At 39.6% G+C, this 22475-nt stretch overlaps 1 long non-coding RNA gene across 17 annotated transcripts in view; it reads left to right on the forward strand.

Annotated features, from left to right (window-relative positions):
- LOC103350420 (uncharacterized) overlaps positions 1 to 22475 on the forward strand; it is a 220619-nt gene that overhangs the window by 54864 nt on the left and 143280 nt on the right. For 8 of the 17 annotated variants that reach the window (XR_016232675.1, XR_016232661.1, XR_016232663.1 and 5 more), the window contains 2 exons: positions 8968 to 9049; positions 9642 to 9717. This is a non-coding gene — a long non-coding RNA (uncharacterized LOC103350420). Of the gene's footprint in view, positions 1 to 7536; positions 7749 to 8967; positions 9050 to 9641; positions 9722 to 22475 lie in introns of those variants that run through there. The other 9 variants (XR_016232642.1, XR_016232644.1, XR_016232645.1 and 6 more) reach the window with 4 other exon arrangements.

Here is a 22475-nt window from a genome sequence, read left to right on the forward strand (position 1 = left end):
AGTCCCAGCTGCTCCACTTCTGATCCAGTTCCCTGCTAATGCACGTGGGAAAGCAGGAGAGGAAGGCCCAACTCCTTGGGCCCCTGCTTATATGTGGGAGACTCAAATGAAGCTACTGGCTCCTGGCTTCAGCCTGGCCCAACCCTCGATGTTTAGACCTCTTAGGGAGCGAACCAGCAGTTGGGAGATCTCTGTCTCTGTCTTTCCCTCTCTGTAACTCTGCCTTTCAAAGAACTAAATGAATATTTAAAAAAAAAAAAAGACTACAAATATCATCTGTTTCACTGGGGTTCAAGTGTCAAGATGTCATTAGACCAGAAAATTATAGGAGTGATTGTGCTAAATTTGAATTACAAAGCAACTTTGTTTTAAGCAGTTATTACTTTGCAATATTTTACATTATAGCCTGTATAACATTTTATTTTGAAAGAAGGTTGATCTCATATATGAGTTTGAAAAAGTCAATTCACAATGTACCTACAGTTTTATTTCCCAAAGGCCATAATTTTTTTTTAAAAGATTATTTATTTATTTGAAAGTCAGAGTTACAGAGAGAGAGAGACAGAGAGATCGTCTATCTGCTGGTTTACTCCCCAGGTGGCTGCAACAGCCTGGGCTGGGCCATGCTGAAGCCAAGAGGCAGGAGCTTTATCTGGTCTCTCACATGGTTAGAGGGTTCCGAAGACTTGGGCCATCCTCTGCTGTGCTCCCAGGTACATTAGCAGGAAGCTGGATAGGGAAGTGGAGCAGCTGGGACTCAAATCAGCACTGGAATGCAAGTGGCTGCAGGTCATGGCTTTAACCGGCTGCGCCACAGCGCAGGCCCCCATAATTTTCTATATCTGCTGTCTTGCTGGTTTTTCTGTTCCAATCCCCTTCTCCTCATCCTGTTAAGTTGCCACGTTAAGTTTTTCTAAGGACATCAAAGCTTTTGCTGATGCCCCTATGTAAATTTCTCCTAATTTTGTATCATATTTACAGCACCTATTGCATTTTCCTACTCTGTTTTCTCCATATTCCATAAAGATCCTTCTGCATTATGTGAAAGAACTGTGTCTTACTTGGCTCTTAGCTTACTTACCAAAATTTTATAGAGAGAAATTGAGCACCAAGATTTATGAGTGTGAAAAATAGATACCACCAGTATCATGTAAATTCTGTACTTGAAGAGCTGTTTAAGATCTTTTCAAAAGCCTTATTCAATAACAGATATTCTGTAATTAGTAAAGTATTTTAAATATGATAGTTTCATATAACATGTAAAAATCAATATTTTAATTTTTATTTATTTATTTTCATATTATTTGAAAAAGAGAAATCTTGCCTCTGATGGTTATCTCCCCAAAAGCCCACAATAGCCAGGGCTGGATCAGACCAAACTAAAGAGTCTAGAACTTAATCTGGATCTTCCATATGGTAACATATGTAGGACCCAACTATTGGGGCCATCATCTGTTGCCTTCCAGTGTGCAACAGTAGGAAGCAGGAATGGGAAGCAGAGCTGGGACCCTATCCCAGGTACTCTGATATGGGATTTGGGTGTCCTAAGCCATGTCTCATCTGCTGACCCACAAGCTCACTTCATATCATCAATATTTTAGGGTTTTTAGATAATATGGGCAAATGTGATTAATAATAACAAAGATAATAGAAATAATTTATTAAGTGCCAGATCTCTCTCTATATTTTCCTACTGCATTCAAATAGTTCTCCAAAATGGGCAGTCTTTCACTTTCAAAGAAGAGAAAATTGATACTCTAAGAACTCAAAGGTTACCACAAGAATAAAAGTGGGAGAGAAGGATTAAAGCACAGGTCTTTGTGTCCCAAGAGTTGATGTTCTTTCCAGTTCATTACAACTGTCACTCAGGATGGAAAAAAGGAAAGGAACAATAGCATATATATATATATATATATATATATATATATATATATATAAATTCTTCATGCAAGGTGGTTTCAAGGTCATTATTGAATACAGTTTGAATGTTTTTCACATCTGTTTCAAAATTCTTGCTTGGGGCTTTCTCAAGATAAAACACCCACTTGGAATGAAAGTTGTCTTCCTTAGTTGCTGACTGTTCCACTCTTCCTGGCTGAGATGAACAGTTTCTACCAGAACAAAAGACAACATAAGGGGAAAATATGAGTAGTAGAACTGTTATATCTTTGTTTATAGACGTGAACCTAAAACTTGCACTGCTCCTGATAGTAATATATGACTGTAGTAGAAGAAAGAAGAGGAAAAATGCAGTGACTATTAGATAAATACAAATTTGAATACGATTCTGATATTGCTAATTGTAATTACATAAGTATACAGGTAGAGACAGACTTCCTACCACAACAGACTGGATGAGAGGTATTGATCAAAATGCTCTTTAAGTACATGAGCTTTTGAGACTCCCAGCTCGTGCCCAGGCTTGCTTCTCAACTGGAATCGTGCCCACGGTGCCGGTCTCCTTGTGAGGCCCACTGCCTTTCCACTGGCACCACTGGCTATCCCAGGTTTGACAAGCCTGTCCTGTTGTTACCTTCTCCCCGTGGTTGGCAGTCTCCCTGCTTTTAGTTCCAGCTTTTCAGCTGTTCGACTCTGATTAACATCATCCTACGGTATTTACCAATTCAGCCATGGAGCTAAATTTTCACTCTGGTAATTCCTAAGTTTAGTGTCTTTAATAACTTTCATGACCCCCATTTCTGTCTTAATTGTAATCCTGTAGAATTCAAATTCCTAAATTATAAGTAGTAAAATAACAGTAGTTACAACTTATTAGCCACTAGGTACTTAGAAACTATCTCATGTGGCTATCACCTTGACACAACCTTGAGATCACTACTCTGAAGAAAAGAATGTGAGTAACAGCAATGCCCAGTGGGGCGGTCTCTGGAGAAGGGGGGTCGCTATGTAATTGCTCATCAGCCCCAGTGCTGTTTACTTGCAATGACTCAGAAGCCAGCTGTCCTACAGTGTTTACAAAGCCCAACAGCAGTTGATGCTTCCCCCTCCATGCCTACTCTTCATTCTTCATACTGATTTTCTTGACCTCATTGCCTCTTTTGATCCTACACTGTTGATCTGGAGTTCGATTTTTTCATTTCGGTAGAACATTTCCCCTAAGAAAGAGTGAGAAGAGCCCTTTTACATTCCAGTATTAGCAGGATAATATTTTTCAAAGACAAAAAATTCTGCACATAGATTATTATAATCATTACCCACTTATAACATTTTACTTAGATTTAAAAATGAAAAGCAATTTATATCTATTAAAACCTAACATCACTTTGTTTTTAAAATGTAAAAATTATAATTAATAGTTATTGAACTTTGAAATTCTCATTATGTGTCAGGCACTTGGCCAAAAAGTTTTCATGTACTTTTGCTTATAATATACAGAATCAGTACTTATTAGGGAAATGGTATTATTAATTACTATCCTTATTTAAACAGGCGAGAGAAGACTTAAGATTTATAGATAAAAACAACTTCTCGAAGGTCACACAACTAGTAAATATTCAAAATCAGGACTTGAAACTAGATCTTACTAACTGAAATAATAAATAAGTTAAAAAAACAGATCTCTAAGTCACACGTGATGCTATAGACTTTATGAATTTTAAGGTCTATGTTGGTTAAAATCAGATCTTCTAAAGATATTACAAAATAAACTGAATGATACACAAAAAATAGACTGGTTAAATTTCACAGAAAATTAATTTGAGTCAATAATATAGTCAGTTCCAATAATAAAATCCATTTGCATAGTATTTCACCAAATGATGATAAAAACTGCCATTTCCCCCTCCTTGTAGGGATATTTTCCTGTAACCCAATAAAAGAGAAAATTATATGGTAAGATGGTCTAAAATACTGTGCACTAATTCTCTTGTTAATGTAATGTCTTCCTTCAAAACTGTTCCTACAGCTGTAAAAACAAGAATTTGCTTCTGAGGGAAAATAATCTAAGCTTTGATGAAACTATATCTAATGAAAATGTCTCCTTAAGGACATGCATATGATATTTTTACACTCAATACTTTGGTGACTTTGGACTAATTTTTGTATTATTTGAAAGACACAGAGATAGAAAGAGACAGATGGAGGGGCAGGCGTTATGGAATAGCAGGTTAAGGCCTTGGCCTGAAGCACCGGCATCCCATATGGACACCAGTTCTAGTCCCAGCTGCTCCTCTTCTGATCCAGCTCTCTGCTGTGGCCTGGGAAATCAGTGGAAGATGGCCTAAGCCCTTGGGCCCCTGCACCCATGTGGGAGACCTGGAGGAAGCTCCTGGCTCCTGGCTTTGGATTGGAGCAGCTCTGGCCGTTGCAGACAATTGGGGAGTGAACCATTGGATGGAAGACCTCTCTCTCTCTCTCTCTCTCTCTGCCTCTCCTCTCTCTGTGTAACTGACTTTCAAATAAATAAATAAATAAATATATTTTTTTTAAAGAAAGAGACAGATGGAAAGAGAGAGAAAGAGAAAGAGGGAGAGAGAGAGAGACAATGCTCCTTCCATTGGTTTGCTCCCCAAATGCTTAAAACAGCTGGATTTGGACCAAGGCTGAAGGTGGTAACCAGGAACTCAATCCAGGTGTTGTAGGTAAGTGGCAGGAATCCATGTACTCAAACCATCATCATTGCTCTTAGAGTCTGCATTTGCAAGAAACTGGGATTGGGAGCTGGAGTTGGAACTTGAACACAATATGAGAAATAGGTATCCCAGCCAGTGACTCAATTTCTAGGTCAAAGGTCCTCTCCCGGACCCTATATTTTAGTGGTATCATTACAGTAGATTTATTCATTTAATGTGTTTTTAGAGTGTCTATTGTGGGTAGAGAGTCTTAGGCAATAAAAACTCATGGAGTCTTAGTGTCAGATCTTCTTGCCCTAGCCAGGCTCATGATGATCCAGACTTGGGTGCTCCTGAGGCAATCTGGTCAAGAGTGAGCATATCAGGAGCATCTTCTCCACCTAAGGCAGAGGGCCAGAGAATTACCTGTGCAGCCTCAGACTAAACCATTAATAGCTTTGTTTGATAACACCACAACCCACCTGACCTCAATTATCATTACTGTCTGGAAACTCCTACTGTTCTTCCCTTTACACCAAACTGAGTCTCCTATATATTTACACTAAGAGACCATTCTCTTAGGACACTGACATTTGGCATGTTTGAGACCTTCAGGGGAGTGCACCTGCTGTAGATAATCCAAAGTCCCAAGGACCCCACCCGATAGAGATCCCAGCCTGTCTTGAGCTGAATCTGTTAAGCTACACTACATTTTTTCAGAGCTAGAACTAAACTTAAAGATTAGTTGGTGTGTTATTTTAGTGTGCTTGAATTTTTCAAATAGAATTTAATTGGGTATATCAATTAAAAAAATCAGCTGAGTATACATGAAGGTACAGTTGAAACAAGAGTAGAGAAAGAGAAGATACAAGATTCTTCCCCACAACCCATAACTCTTTCATCTAACATGCACAAAGCTATTGAAGGTTTCAGAAGACAGTCTTTCCTGGTTTAATCCAACTAATCCTGAGTCCTAGATACCTTGTCCAAAGTTACCCATCTAGGAAGTCTGGGGCTTACAATCCAAACTCATTATATTAGAATTATCCAGAGAAAAAGAACCAATAAATGTAAGTTTGTGTGAGTGTATGTACACACCTACATATGCATATAGATGTGTCCATATACACAGTTATGTATATACTCAGAAAGAGATAAAGAGAGATTTATTTTAAGGAATTGATGCTGGAGCTGGCAAGTCTGAAATACACATGGCTGGCCAGTGTGCTGAAGACCCAAGGAAGACTTATTGCAGCTTGAGTTGAAAGACTGTCTGGTAGCAGAATTCTCTCTTCCTTAACGACCTTGTTTTTTGTTTCTTATGGTCTTCAACTGATTGAGTTGGAAGACTGGTAGCAGAATTCTCTCTTCCTTAACGACCTTGTCTTCTGTTTCTTATGGTCTTCTACTGATTGGATGAGGCCCACCCACATTATGGAGGATGATCTAGCTCATTCAATGTCTACTGATTAAAATGTTAATCCAATTTAAAAAATTTTATCTGAAAGACTGCTAGAGAGAGGGGGAGAGACATAGGGTCTTCCATCTGCTGATTCACTCCCAAAATGGTTGCAACAGCCAGGAAGCCAGGAGCCGGGAGCCAGGAGTCTCTTCCAGGTCTCCTAAGTGGGTGGCAGGAGTCCAAGCACCAGCTGTTATTCTTAGATTTCTCATTACATTAGATTTTTTCCTTTATCTACACCTGTGTTAATATATGCAAAGTAATCCTAATTGATAGAGACAAGGAGACAGATAACCACAATGAAGACCTTTAAAACCAAACAATTATGGAAATTTTGAGACAATAGCTAAGGCAATAAGTTAGAAGGAACAAGCTGATGTGAGCTTGAGACAATTAGCACTTGGAATGCTAACAGAAAGTATTAGACAGGGAAAATGCAAGACTTAACAGCAGCCACGAATCCAACGAAAATGTAAATAGACACAAATGGCTGTAGAAGGCAAAGAGATGGACATTTTAAAGAACTGAATTTCCTAACCACAAGGTTACGAGACTGAAATAAATGATCGTGAAAGCTGACCCTTTCTAAGAAGCAAAAGGACAGGAGAAGAGCAGGAACAAATCAGCTGCCCTCATTAGCAATTTTCACTGTGTATGCCTCCTCCTGACAGAGCCTCTGAAGAACTCTATCTTGACTGGTTTGTCAGTATGAGCACATCCTCATCCCAAGATTTTGCACAACTGAACTGATCAAGGCACCTAACTTGTGACTACAAATAGCCTGCCTTGTCACAAGAACTAAGTCACAAATAAATTTAGGCATTATTTTCTAATAATGGGTTGGGAAGAGACAGAAGGAGAGAGAAAAAAACATACCAAATTACTTTGGGATGGCTTAAATTAACTCATGCTTTGAAAGAGAGACATCTCTGAGCTTTCCATAGGCAACAGGACAACCTTTTCTAAGGACATTCTTCTTATGAGTAGCCTTGATTACAGATCAGAAGAGAGGCTGCTCAGTAGTGGAAAAGGTATAAGGGCTAGGATGTGTGAGTCTGATTCTCCTGTCAGAGTTGAGGTAGGGAAGCTTGAAAAGGTGAAGGATGACCTTGAATCATTTGCTGGAAGTGAGTGCATATTAACTCTGGTGAAAAGAGAATAGGGTAGAGCAGATTTTAGATAAGCTCAAAGTCAGTGAGGTGAGAGTTGAGATGCATCTAGTGTGGAGCAATCAGGTCTTGAGAGTTGAACCTGAGTGTTAGAAATGGATAGTTAGCAGGTGCAAAGCTGGAATTGTGGCTGAAAACCGTGACAAAGGGAGAAACAGCTTAGCTCCCTCCTTCTCTCTCATCCGCTCTTTTCTCCTTCCCCTCCTGTTCTCCCTCTTTACTTCTTCCTGCTTCCCTGTCTTCCTTCCCTCCCTCCTCCTCTCCCCATATGCTTCTCCTCTTCTTCCCCTCACTCTCCCTTTCCTTCCCTTCCCCCTCTCTTGTTCTCCTTCAGCAGACATGCACCAGCAAGTCCTGCCTGAAATCTCGCACCCGATGGCAGCTCTCAACAACCAAGGACATTAGAAGTTAACAGGCTCATTTTCCCAGCCAAGCTTGCTCTCTCTGGTTCTCGCAAAACCCAACTCACAGCTGTGGAAAATATTTCTCATTTCTCATTCACCTCTGAGAATTCTTTTGGGAAGCATACAAGGCATTTCCTCAAGCGTATGTATCGTCTTTCATTAGTTGTCAGGAATGAGATGCTTTATGCAAAAGTATGGCAATAGATGTGGTTTTAACGAGGAAAGATGCTTGAAGATTTGCAACACAATAGATACTGAGAATCAAATTTTATAATGTACTCAAAGGCTATCCACATTCTTTCATTAAAGTAGTATTTAATAAAGTAAATATATACTTTTAGCACTTCATAAACTCACAAGTACATACCTTAAATATTCTAGAAGAGCCAATTTAACTCTGTAAGTAAATGACATCTAAAGGGACTTTGGTGTCTGGATACAACTATCTATACTTTCTCTCTTCTCTTCCTTTATTCTCTTTCCTATTCTATGTACTTTTGTGGCCCGAGTACAATTAGCCAAATCATCAGTCAATTAATTTTTGTCTACCATTTTTAAGTATCTACAACCACTTTTCACTTCATATTCACAATAAGTATCTTAATCTCAAAACAACAACAATGACAAAAAAATCAAAACAAGACTAAGGAAGTGTAGCCACTTGTTCAGAGCATCACAAATAGTAGAACTGGTAGTCCTTTTCATTTTTCTTGACCTAAATTATCAGCTTAAAAATGTTAAAACCTACTGAATGACTATAATTCTGTACACTACCTTAAGTTGTATTCAAAGACTCTGGGTAGAGGAAGTATAGGCAAGAGTTAAAAATGAGAGCTGTTTTTAGCACATACAAATAGGCTTGAATAGGCTCCTTATGCCAATTTAATAGTGAATACCTGGAATTAGAGGAGCTTTGGTGGTAAAATAATCATGGAAAGTGAAAAAGCATTTTTAGTTTGGCAATTTTTTTAATATGTGGGGGAAAGTATTTTTATGCAACAGAATTTGTAAACGTGGTGGATTTAATTTACAGTGACCCAGTTAACAGCGCCAGTGACCAGCATAATAATGAAAACAGCTTCCTTAAAAGTCTTCACTGTCTTTTGCCATTGCTCTTGAACTACACCTTTTTGTGGTTATTTGTGATTTGGCAGCCATATACCGATGTGTTTCCAAAAAGGTAAAAAAGGGCAGTTGAGGTGTTTGGTCACTATTTAATATGAAACAGTTTTCCCTTGTTTGCATAATAGGAAAATTATATGATAAACCAATGTTTGCTTTCCATATTCACCACAATTAAGGGCTATATTTCAAAACATTTTTTGTTTGATGGTTCAATAACTTTAGTTTCTAACTTACAGTATCCTAGACACTGAAGATATACCAAGTCTGCAAGAAATAGGAGAAATCCGAAAAGTTTTAAAAGTTTCCTACAAGACAGAGGTATGCTCTACTTTCTACCCAAAGAAAGTAATTTCTGAATATTCATTTAGTTTCAAAATAGCAATAATTATAAAGATCATAGGAAAACCTATGTTTTCCAAATCTTCTCAGAGCATAAATATTTATATTTAAAATAAAGTGCATTAGATTCAAGTCTTTCACATGTAAGACTTAATAAATGTCCTAGTTTCATTACATTTCAATGTTCTAAAATAACACTATAAACTTTTGATACTGTTTTTGTGTTTCAAGTATTTAAATATATTTTCTGTTAAAGTTTTTTGTTTTTATAATTTTTACTTATCTATTTGACAAATACACAATTTATCTCTCTATTTATATTATCTATATATAAATAATATATATTATATATTAATATATATTGTATCTCTATATAATATAATATATTATCTATCTATATTATCTATAATATGTATCTATATATTACCTCTCTCTATATATTATCTACATATAACCTATATATAGATATATCTAATATACAGTATATCTAATATATACTTTATATACTATATAATACATATTATATAGTATATCTAATACATATAGTATCTCTCTCTCTTTTTTTTGACAGAGTGGACAGTGAGAGAGAGAGACAGAGAGAAAGGTCTTCCTTTTGCCGTTGGTTCACCCTCCAATGGCCACCGCAGGCAAGTATCTCTCTCTATATATCTCTCTATATATAGAAAGAGAGAGAGGGAGAGAATGCTCCCATCTGCTGGTTCATCCCTAATGCTGGCAGTGTCCAGGACTGGATCAGGCTGAAGTAGGGAGTCAGGAACTTAATCTACACCTCCCTTGTAGGTGAAAAGAACCTAATAACTTGAGCCATCACTGCTGCCTTTCAGGAGCTGTGTTAGCAGGAAGTTGGAGCTGGTAGCCAGAGCTGTGCATTGAACAAACACAGCCTGATGTGGAACATGGCAGTCTTAATCAGCAATTTAACTGTTTGAACAAATACCTGCCTCCAACCTGTTTTTTTAAATGCCATCAAATCGTCTGATTATATTCAAATATTATTTGCACGTGTACACTACATTCTTAATCTCTGATGTCCTATCTCAGCACCATGGCACAGGACTTGGTATATATTATACATTCAGCAAAAATGCATAAACTACAGAATTTAGTGCACACTATGAATTATTTTATTATCAGTTTAGATTTCATGTTGTATATTGGAGGAAATCTAGAAAATTTTAAGCATGCATAATTCTTATCTAAACTGAAGCATAAGCTATAGTAGTAAAGGGGAAAGAGTGCAGCTCTGGCAGGGAGATGGGAGCAGTGGGGCCAGGACATGTTTGCTGGGTGAAGAGGAAGGCAGGTACCACAGACAGAACAACATGCTGGTGGCATTTTCCTGGCATGTGTTAGAAACAGTCACACATTTAGTGTTTTCAAGGAGATGTAGAACGTTGAACATTCAGGGTGTTGTGCAAGTCTAGTCAGGCAGTTTGAGGTCATGTGTTCCAAGACTTTTTAGACCAAGTAAAAGAAGTTAAAATCTGTCCCAGTGGTACTGTCAGCCAGATAAGTAGGCATAAGTCACTGGGGAGGAGCCACAGAACATCCCGGGGTGGGATCAGAAACCCTGCCCTCTGCTGGGAACCACTCAGAGTGCCCATATTGCAGATTAACCTGTGGTTAATTGTGGGGAGCAACCCGGACTGGGCTGAGTTACTGGAATTAAGACTTATTCTATGCATCTGCTCTCCCACAATATGGCGCTGGGAGAGGAGAAAACAGCTTCTACGCAGCTGCCTCTTGCCAACTTGAGTGATGACCTCCAGGAGCTGATCCTGCTCCTGATTGGAGGAGAGCAGCGTACTCGGCATGTGGGCAGCCGAGTTAGGATTGGCGGAGGAGGACTATAAAGGAGAAGAGAGACGGCATGCACCAGGAACATCTAAGGGGAACATCTATCTGAAGGAACACCTGTGCAGCCCCTGAGAGAGCCGGCCGGGGGTGTGCCGCTCCCCCGCGGAAGTGGGGAAAGTGGCCAGGGGGAACCGCCCTTCCACGGAGGTGGAAGGGTTGGTAGCCAACCCGGGAAGAACCAGCAGCAAACCCGGGGAGGGCCGAGCAGACAGAAGAACAGCGCAGGGTCCTGTGTCGTTCCTCCACGAAGATGGGGAGCGACAGTTAATGCCACTCGCCGATGTCAGTCACAAAAGTATCACAGCCACATTACTAGTCGGTGTCCCTTGTCCCTCATACCTTAGGAATAAAAGTCCCAAAAGAAGTGGGGGACACATTTTCTCTCAACAGACCTATTCTCCCAGTTGAGCATACTTCACTTTGCTATCCATACTGGGGGCCCTTCACGCTTTCCACTGGTCTGTCCTTCCTTTAGCACATATTTCAATAAACCTTTGCTTTACTCACCTTACTTCTGTCTTTCTGAACTGTAATTCCTTACTTCTCTGATGGTGAAAAGAAACTGAGGCAATCCGGCTGCTATCAGTGACAGTACTGGACAGAACATGGACAGTTTCTAGATGCAGCTTTGTCCGAAATAGAATACATTATTTTTTAAATTTAAACTATATATTTGAGAGGCAGAAAGATAGAGAGAGGGAGAGCTCCCATTTGCTGGTTCGTTCCCTAAATGACCATGATGCCCAGGGCTGGGCCTGACTGAAGTCAGGAGCCAGAAACTCAATCTAGGTTTCCATTGTGAATGGCAGTGACTTAATCACTTGAGCCATCACCCCTGCCTCCCAGAGGCTCCATTAGCTGGAAGCTGAGAGAATTAAGCACAGGCACTCTGATATGAGACATGAGTGCCCTAACTGATGTGTTAACTGCTAGACTAGACACCAAGACCTAATGCAGATTGTTGATACTCTGAAGCTAATAATTTTTTCATTAATCAACATTTGATTAAGGGGCAATTTGTCCTCATAACCATATTGTCTTTTTTTTTTTTTTTCTTTTTTTTTGACAGGCAGAGTGGACAGTGAGAGAGAGAGACAGAGAGAAAGGTCTTCCTTTGCCGTTGGTTCACCCTCCAATGGCCGCCGCGGCCGGCGCGCTGCGGCCGGCGCACCGCGCTGATCCGATGGCAGGAGCCAGGAGCCAGGTGCTTTTTCCTGGTCTCCCATGGGGTGCAGGGCCCAAGCACCTGGGCCATCCTCCACTGCACTCCCTGGCCACAGCAGAGGGCTGGCTTGGAAGAGGGACAACCGGGACAGAATCCGGCGCCCCGACCGGGACTAGAACCCGGTGTGCCGGCGCCGCTAGGCGGAGGATTAGCCTAGTGAGCCGCGGCGCCGGCCTCATATTGTCTTTAAAACTTAGATGTCTGTGTCTATCTACTCTCCTTGCAACCACTCTGTATATTTTTGGTACCAAATCCTATCCATTTTACTTCACATCGTCTCCTGCAATTTTGTGTTCTTTTCCTCTGATCTTCCATGTTCAGACCCTAAGCTCACTTATTAGTCCTTGTCTCTATTTTTGAAATATATCTCTCCTTTTACCAATATAGACCCCATAGTACTGGGGTTATGGAAACTCTACAGAGAATAAATCAGTATGCTAAGCACTTTCTCCCATTCTACCTGATTAGAACCCAAGTGATGTCTATTGTTTGTTATAGTTGATTTATGACTGTGCTATGTGCACAACCTTTGTGACTACAGTATTCTTGAAGCACAAAATGATCCCAAAGTAACTGATAATCACCAAATACTTGAGTGGAGTCTATCTAAATGAGTATCGCCACCGGGCCCCTTGACACAAGTTAACAAATGCATACCAGGTTAGTGCCTAGTCTTTATGTAGGAGCAGCCTGACAACATGTATCTCTGTGGCATTTAGGAAATCCAAGACAAAGGTTGTAAAATGGTGGCCTTTGGGATGAATTGGCTCAAAAGTAAATTTTACTTAAACTGTATCATAAATTAACATTTACAATTTGCAAGAATTCACATAAAGATCAAGACTTACAGATTCTCTTGAAAATACAGAAAATCTGTACAAACAAGATCAACAATCAGATGATCCCATGTAGGGGAGGGGCAAATTTATAAAGAAGCATCAACTTTTACTGCCTCACATTTGACTTCTGTCCATTACTTTAACACTTGGCTGGTGGATAGGGGATGGAGGAAAAGAGGAAAGATTTGGAATTCTGAGTATGTGAAGGTGGAATTTCCTGTCACCCCAATGGAAAGGAGTCTTAAATCAGAACTACGTTTTTGAAATTCTGATAGTAAAAGAGTGTGTAATTTATTGAATACTTGAATATACAGATGCATACCAGCAAGGTGTAATTTCAATAATTTTCCTGGCTGAAATTTAAAAAACATCATTTCCTCCCTAAGTTTCTTCCTGTATCTTATTTCCTCTTCCTTTCAAAAATAGTGTACATTACATTGTAAAATTGAGGAAGGAATAGATAGGAAATGGATGGTCTCTGATGTGGAAATGCAAACAAATTGGTTTGGAAATATTATGGGTAGAAAGCCAAGGGAAGAAAAAAAATAAATTTATGGGGAACTGAAATTGAGAGAGAATTCTTTGTGTGACAAGAAATTAGTATAGAACTGAGAGCTTTTTCCTTCTTGAAGACATCAGGAAACTTCATGGCTTAAAGCTGAAGAGCACATAAAACAGAAGTCTAAAGAAGTTTCCAAACCAATAAAATAACAACCTACTTACCCAAACAGTTTAAGGGTGTTTGCCTTTGGTTAGCCAAACCGTTAAAATGCAGGAGGAGGCAGGATCAGGATTTTCTCTCCCAGGTTCAGAAGAATCATAGTCTGCTGTTTCGATTCTAAAGCAACTGCAGAGCCCAGACCTATATGTAAGTTCACCCACTGGGCAAGCAGGTAGTGGCTCAGTATTTGGAGACAGGCAAGCCAGGCATTATATTGTATCTGTTTTATTATTTACTGTCTCAGATACTCATTTGCAGGACAGGTGCATTATCCTGGCCAGGCATAACTCATAAGGCAGCTGAGAACGTGGATCCGGGGAAGAAGTCTAGAGTGGGTTGCATGGCTGGTAGACTTGTTGAAGTGTGTGTCAGTGAGGGTAGCCGAGGAGAGAAGCATTGGTAAATCCAGTTAAGACAGAAAATGAGTATTTGGGATTCTTAAAAGCCACTTTTTAAACGTTAAGACTATTTTGGGACTACTGCTTCAACCATATATTGTTTTTAGTGGGCACAAAATTCGCTGAAAGAAAACAAAAATACTAACTGAATATGTTGGCAAGGGTTTCATATTTGGATTTAAATTTTAAGATAAATTCGTTTTTCAGACAGTATAAGAAAGCAATATCAGAAAAAAATGTCAGAAAAGCATAGTTCTCTTTTTATTAAAAATATACCGTGAAATAAATTGATTTTTGTTCCTGTGGATATGTCATAGATTGAAAATTATTTTTAGAAAGGAAATGAAAAATAATTCCATAAAACCTTCACATTTATACTTGCAAACCCACAAAATATGTAATGATATAATGCAATAGTAAGCACAGGGAATCATTTCCTAAAATGAATTGAAATCCACAGCAAAAAGATCCCATAGCTAGGCTTAACTTTTGGAGTTCTGACAGAGTGGCTCCAAACTCTCCCTATTTGTCTCACAATCCTATCTACATATGAATGAAAGACTTATGAATTTTGTAAAACCTATGCCATCTTTTTACATACATACATGTACTTCAAAAGGGTAAGGTACTCAAAGCCAGAGCCAATGTGTCACTTTTTAGAAGAGCACTAACTCATGGTAAGGATCAAGACATTTCTTATTTTAGGCATGCTTTAGGTTAACTTCCACACATCCAAATTTGCTTTAAAAAATTTAGAATTTATTATATGAATAACACATGGTTTTCTTATCCTTCTATCCATCAGTTGGAAAAAGAAATGAATTATTTCAAAAATTCTAAGATAGCCCTTGAGAACCAGCATTGCAAAAATGGTAATTCTCATCAGGGAGTAAAAAGTTGGCTGTCATATTTCAACTTAGAGCTAAGATCCATATCACGGTATGCAATACAGTTTGTAAAAATATTTTTAGATCTAAGTGATTAGCTGCTTAATTGCTGTCTGTTGCTCTAAATAGTTTTTGATTAAACAAAAATTTCAACTCCTATAAAACCCAGTTAACAGTGTGTTAGCTACAACATTTTTATAATAACTTAGAATCTTCTGAGATGATGTTTCACAACTCTTTCAGTTCGAGCTGGCAAATATGATTTCTGTTACTATTCTATTTTAGCTTTTCAGTAAGTGCCAGCAAACAAAATTATATTCCTTCCCTTTTATGGCTCTCTGCAAGGCCCTGGCTTGTACAGAAGGCATTTGTGAGGTTGCTAACATTAAAGTTAATGTTAAACAGTTTGTACTTTAACCACAGATACTTTACAGGTTGGATATATGCACATTTGGATCCTCTGCCACACATTTAGTTGACAATAGTAAATGATCATGCTTCCTTCTAATTTATTTTTATTTGTGAAATCAGGTGACCTTCAGAAAAGTTAGTTACCATGGAAAGAAGACCAAGAATTATCAATTGACATGAAAATGAAAGTTCAAGCAGTCAACACTTTTGACTTACTTTAGATAATTTAGAAGCTAAAAATTAAATTAATTTTGTCAAAAAGCAAGTCATTTTAGGTTCTTACATAGAAAGAAGTAGACACTAACATGGAAATAAGCAAACTACTTAGAAAAAGTGTGAAGAGACATGGTTGCTTGCCATTGAAACAGCTACTGTTCCAAGAAGTCTATTTGACTAGTGCCAGAAATTCTATCTGCAAAATTAGAACAGTATGCTGGGCCTCAAACAGATTCCAATAGACTTTTTTTTTTTTAAATAAGGGTACAGATGTAGAAAGTGAAGGTGTAGGTCACAGATGCATTTGAAGTGGTCCTCTGGTCCTCTCTGACCACACCTCAGTCCCCAGCTCGGTAGATGTGACAAAGGTTCCCGTATGCCACCAATTCTCCAATAGAATTCCCACTCTACCTTTCTCCTATATTTGGACCAAATATATTGGCATAGTTTAGATAGAACTAAAGAATACAAACACTGATTTAGTCAAGAGTCAAAAGGAATTCAAAGAGTATTAGCAAGAATGTACATTATGAGCCAGTGTTGAGGCAGAGCAAGTAAAGCTGTCATCTGCAAGGCTGGCATCCCATATGGATGCCAATTGAGTCCTGGCTGTACCACTTCCAATCCAGCTCCCCACTAGTGGCCAGGGAAAAGCAGTGGAAGATGGCCCATGTGTTTGTGCCCCTGTTACCCATGTGAAAGGCCTGGATGAGCCTCCCGGCTCCTGGCTTTGGGCTGGCCCAATGCTGGCTGTTGACCATCTGGGGAGTTAACCAGCGGGTGGGAGATCTCTCTCTTTCTCTCTCTCTCTCTCTCTATGCCTCTGCCTCTCTCTATAACCCCTCGTTCTATGTATTTGTTTCTCCCTCTGTCTGTAATTCTGCCTTTCAAATAAATAAATCTTTTTTTTTTTTGTCGTTGTTGTTAAAGACAGAATTACAGAGAGAGGTAGAGACAGAGAGGTCTTACATCCACTGGCTCACTCCCCAGTTGGCTGCAACAGCTGGATCTGTGCCAATCCGAAGCCAGGAGCCAGGAGCTTCTTCTGGGTCTCCCATGTGGGTGCAGGTGCCCAAGGACTTGGGCCATCTTCTACTGCTTTCCCAGGCCATAGCAGAGAGCTGGAATGGAAGTGGAGCAGCTGGGATTCAAACTGGCACCCATATGGAATGCCGGTGCTTCAGGCCAGGGCTTTAACCCATTGTGCCACAGCACCAGCACCCCAAATAAATAAATCTCAAAAAAAAAAAATGTACAGTCTAACTTACCTTCATGATAACATTGTCAAGTAGACCTCAAAAATAACTTTTTATGGGATGTCCTTATTGACCCATTGAAGACATTTCTATATTTTCAAAAAAATTTTTTTAGATTTATTTATTTATTTGAAAGTCAGAGTTACAGGGAGAGAGAGAGAGATAGGGAGAGAGAGAGAGAGAGAGAAGAAGTGAGAAGGAGCGAGTGAGATCTTCTATCTGCTGGTTTACTCCTTAAATGGCTGCAGCAGTTGAGGCTGGGCTGGGCCAAACCGAAGCCCAGAACACCTTCTAGGTCTCCCACATGGGTGGCAGGGGCCCAGGTGCTCGAGCCATCTTCTGCTGCATTACCAGAGAGCTGAATTGGAAGTGGAACAGCAGAACTCAAACTGTGGCCCATATGGGATGTTGGTGCTATGGTGGAAAATGATGGCTTAACCTGCTATGCACAATGCCAGCCCCTCAAATATTTTTAAGTATTTGCATTCTGGCTAATGTAGCCTTTCCTATGTAATCCACTATCTGATAAGATAAAGAAATATTTTCTGATTATTATGACTTACAAAAATATTTGTCTTACCAAAACTAAAATTGTTCTAATGACATGCATTTTTTTCTCAACTAAGCTGAATTTTTTAAATGCATGCTTTGCATTCTGGCCTCAGAATCAGCCCTTAAGCATTCGGATCTGGCTAAAAAGCCCATGTGAGTTTCTCAGGCATGGAAAGCCAAGACACTGTGGCAAAAAACAAAAAGGACCTAAATGAAAGATCTCTGTGAGTGATATCCCAGCAGAAAGAACAGGCCATCAAAGAAGGAGGTACCTTTCTCTGAAGGGAGGAGAGAACTTCTACTTTGACAACAGCCTTATCCAAATAAGATCGGAGTTGGTGAACTCAAGAAGCATCCATAGCCTTGGCATCTCATGACAAGAGCCTCAGGTGATTACTGACATCATAAATAAGAGTGTCAATTGTTAAATCAACTTACTTCCCATGTAAGATCTTTGTCCTTAATGTGTTGTACTATATGAATTAACGGTAAAACTAGTACTCAAATAGTACTCTATACTTGTGTGTTTGTGTGGGTGCAAACTGTTATAATCTTTCTTAGTAAATACTAAGTAGATCTTCTGTATATAAAGATAATTGAAAATGAATCTTGATGAAGAATGGGATGGGAGAGGGAGTGGGAGATGGGATGGTTGAGGGTGGGAGAGAGGTTATGGGGGGAAAAAGCCACTATAATTCAAAAGTTGTACTTTGGAAATTTTTATTTATTAAATAAAAGTTAAAAAATATGAAAAAAAATAAATGCATGCTTTGTACCCACACATGTACTATGTAATCAGTGGTTTTAGTTAATTATGATATTTATGCAATTCTTTAATTTCTAAAGTTTTGATATCATTGGCATATAGCAGTATATCTGAAAAAATAATAAAGCATGTTCCTTTTCAAAAACAAGGCACATGATAGAATTTTAACATGTTGGGCCGGCGCCGCGGCTCACTAGGCTAATCCTCCGCCTAGCGGCGCCGGCACACTGGGTTCTAGTCCCGGTTGGGGCGCCGGATTCTGTCCCAGTTGCCCCTCTTCCAGGCCAGCTCTCTGCTGTGGCCAGGGAGTGCAGTGGAGGATGGCCCAGGTGCTTGGGCCCTGCACCCTATGGGAGACCAGGAAAAGCACCTGGCTCCTGGCTCCTGCCATCGGATCAGCGCGGTGCGCCGGCCGCAGCACGCCGACCGCGGCGGCCATTGGAGGGTGAACCAACGGCAAAGGAAGACCTTTCTCTCTGTCTCTCTCTCTCACTGTCCACTCTGCCTGTCAAAAAAAAAAAAAAAAAAAAGAATTTTAACATGCTTTGATTTTAGAAACCACATTAATTAACCTTTATGTTAAAAATTTATTATTATTTGAAAGACAGAATTACAGAGAGAGGTAGAGATAGAGAGTGAGAAAGGTCTTCCATCCACTGGTTCACACCCCAAATAACCACAACAGCTGGAGCTGAGATGATCTGAAGTCAGGAATCAGGAGCTTCCTCTGGTTTTCCCATGTGGATGCAGGAGCCCAAGGACTTAGGCCATCTTCCACTGCTTTCCCATGCCATAGCAGAGAGCTAGATCAGAAGAGGAATAGCTGGGACAAGAACCGGTGCCCATATGGGATGCTGGTGCTTCAAGCTGCAGCTTTAACCCTCTGCGCCGCAGTGCTGGCCCCTAATTAACCTTTTAGAATACAGAAATACAGGATTTTAGAGCTGACATGGATCTAAGAATTATCTAGTTCAAATGCCTTCATTTTGCAGATTAGAAAACTGAGGGTCACCAAAATACAAAAATTGCTTGGATTCATATGATAGCTATAAATGAGAGTTGATAGAGCAACTGGAATATAGACTAGTAAAATAATTATGACTTAGAGTCATAATCTGAAGTTTTCTTATCTCCATGACTATATAACCTCTATCCATCTATTGTATGTATTTGTGTAGGGTTAGGAACCAGTGTTTCCCTTCTTGAAATCTTTTTGTATCACCTTGACAAAAATATAGAGATACAAAATACTTTTTAATTTCTCAATTGGCTCACCAAATATTTATAGAATACAGTTGCCTTCCCCAAAATAGAAAAACATGGTATACAATTTTCAGAATATTAGTACACATTATTAACCATTCCTGAGTCACTTAGTGATAGCTAATTAATTAATTTTGCTGTTGTCAAATGTCGCTCCCCCTCTTCGCGGAGGAACGACACAGGACCCTGCGCTGTTCTTTTGATGCTCGGCCCTTCCAGGGTTTGCTGCTGGTTCTTCCTGGGTTGGCTGCCGATCCTTCCACCTCCGTGGAAGGGCGGCTCCCCCTGCCACTTTCCCCATTTCCGCGGGGGAGCGGCACACCGCCGGCCGGCTCTCTTGGGGGCTGCTCAGATGTTATCCGGATGTTCCCCTTAGATGTTCCTGGTGCATGTTGTCTCTCTCCTCCTTTATAGTCCTCTTCCACCAATCCCAACTCTGCTGCCCACACGCTGAGCACGCTGCTCTCCTCCAATCAGGAGCAGGATCAGCTCCTGCAGCTCATCAGTCAAACTGGCAAGAGGCAGCTGTGTAGAAGTTGTTTACTCCCTTTCAGCACCATATTGTGGGAGAGCAGATGCATAGAATAAGTCTTAATTCCAGTAACTTAGTCTAGTCTGAGTTGCTCCCCACAGTCAAAGTCACAGCTATATACTTTTTCCAAATTTGTTAAGTAAGCAATTATGACATTGAATATACATCATAACCATAGCCATCTTTTCTCATTAGTCTTATTTTTCAAGCAATAGCAACCTAAGAAGATATTTACTTTGTGCCTTTTTCCTTGGGGAGGTGGGATTACAAACAAAAAAATTTAAAAAGCACAGATATGAAATCTTAAGCAAATATTAAAGCTGTGTTTTTAATTTATTTTTGAATGACAGCAGAAAAATAATATGGTATAATTCCTTATGAAATAAACCCTTACAACCCAATTATGAAACCATCCCCCACTCACACACAGTGAAGCAACACCCCAAATAAATCACAGGTGGATTTTTTTCCCTGGGTAACAGGATTTTTGAAGGCTTTTCTTTTATTTTTTTAAATAAGTGTCTTGATACTTAGTATTTTCTACAATGAACTTTTTATAATTTTTTAATAATTTTACAATCATAAAAGAGTAAAGCATGTCAAGGAAATGTAAACATAAAATACTCTATTGTGAATATGGTGATGCATGTGCAATTTCAAACTGCTTAAGCTCAGTGTAAGTACTGGTTGCACTCAGTAGCATCTTTTCTCTAGAGAATGTTAGGATGTGGGCCAGTATATTTTATAATGGAGGCAATGAGACAAAAGACATTTTGCTCAGTAAAGATTAGAAGCATTGCAAAGCGGAAAAGACCAGTGGAACAGGAAACAAGAGTAAAAAAACTTAAGAGACTGCTGAGAAAAACAAGAGGGTTGCTAATAAGTAGAAAAAACATTTTTTTGAGTTTTCAGCTTTTAATTTGAAGAAAGGTAGAAGGAAATCATAGCTTTTGCAACATTTGTAAGTGGCAAGAGTCATGCCTGAATATTTCATTTTATCATTAAAGTTGTATCACATACATTTGTTTATTCTTTTATTAATTGCCTATAATTGGTTTCACTCCAGTGTGTTACATGGAAAAGAATAAAGAGTAGTAATGAAACCAGGATTTAAATCTTGGTTATTTGGTCTCTAAAACTTTTGCTCATTGAGTTTTACTTCACTTTCTCCAGAGTATTTGATGAAATAATTAAAAGTGCAATCTGTCCTTAGGGCGGTAATGATTGTGCTAGTGGACTTTAAGAAAAGGTGAATTTATCAATTCTTTTTCCCCCAGAAGTAGGGACAGATCTCAAGTTCTCAATTGTCTAGCTGAAGGAAAGCCAGTAATAAATGACAAGACAAAATGGTCACTTGGGCAAGACAGGCTGCTATACAATTCCCCAGTTCCACGTTTACTGGTTACAGGGCCTCAGGCAAACTTCTCTATTACCTGAAGTCTTGGATTCCTCATTTGTAAAGTGTTTTAATTATAACATCTGACAGTGCAATTATGAGAGTAAATGAGAAAAACAGTCAAAGTGTACCTAGAAGAGTTCCCAGATCATGGCAAATTCACACTCAGCGCTGGTTCCATCTTCTTTGAGTGTCATCCCGTGGATATCTATTATGATGAGCGCTCATTCCCCAGGATCTTAATTAGTTACTCCTGAGTTTGCAATACCAAGTGGTCATATACCCCTTAGATTTCTTTTTTTTTTTTTTTTTTTTTTACAGGCAGAGTGGACAGTGAGAGAGAGAGACAGAGAGAAAGGTCTTCCTTTGCCGTTGGTTCACCCTCCAACGGCCACAACCGCTGGCGCGCTGCGGCCGGCGCACCGCGCTGATCCGATGGCAGGAGCCAGGTACTTACCCTGGTCTCCCATGGGGTGCAGGGCCCAAGGACTTGGGCCATCCTCCACTGCACTCCCTGGCCACAGCAGAGAGCTGGCCTGGAAGAGGGGCAACAGGGACAGAATCTGGCACCCCGACCGGGACTAGAACCTGGTGTGCTGGAGCCGCAAGGCGGAGGATTAGCCTAGTGAGCCGCAGCGCTGGCTCCCCTTAGATTTCTAAATGTGTAATTATTTTATAAAAACTCCTCTTTATGAGTTTTTTTAAACTGGATTTTTTCATTAGATTTCCTTTCTCCACAAACCTCAGTTTTTCAAAAATTGAAATCTAGTAACTGAATTTAATGAAGTTTGTATTTGGAGTATGTGAAATCTCCATAGTATATAAAAAGAGCTTAAATAATTTTGAAGTTCAAGAAACAGTATAAATCTGGCTCATGAATTATTTATTTATCTGAGAGGCAGAGTTACAGACAGAGAGGGAGAGACGGAGAGAGGGCTTCCATTCTCTGGTTCATTCCCCAATTGGCTGGGCCGATCCAAAGCCAGAAGCCAGGAACTTCTTCTGTGCCTCCCACGTGGATGCAGGGGTCCAAGCACTTGGGCCATCTTCCACTCCTTTCCCAGG

The sequence above is a fragment of the Oryctolagus cuniculus genome, chromosome 4, assembly GCF_051225735.1.
Source record: "Oryctolagus cuniculus isolate XC-2025 breed Fujian yellow rabbit chromosome 4, ASM5122573v1, whole genome shotgun sequence".
Lineage (NCBI taxonomy): Eukaryota > Metazoa > Chordata > Mammalia > Lagomorpha > Leporidae > Oryctolagus > Oryctolagus cuniculus.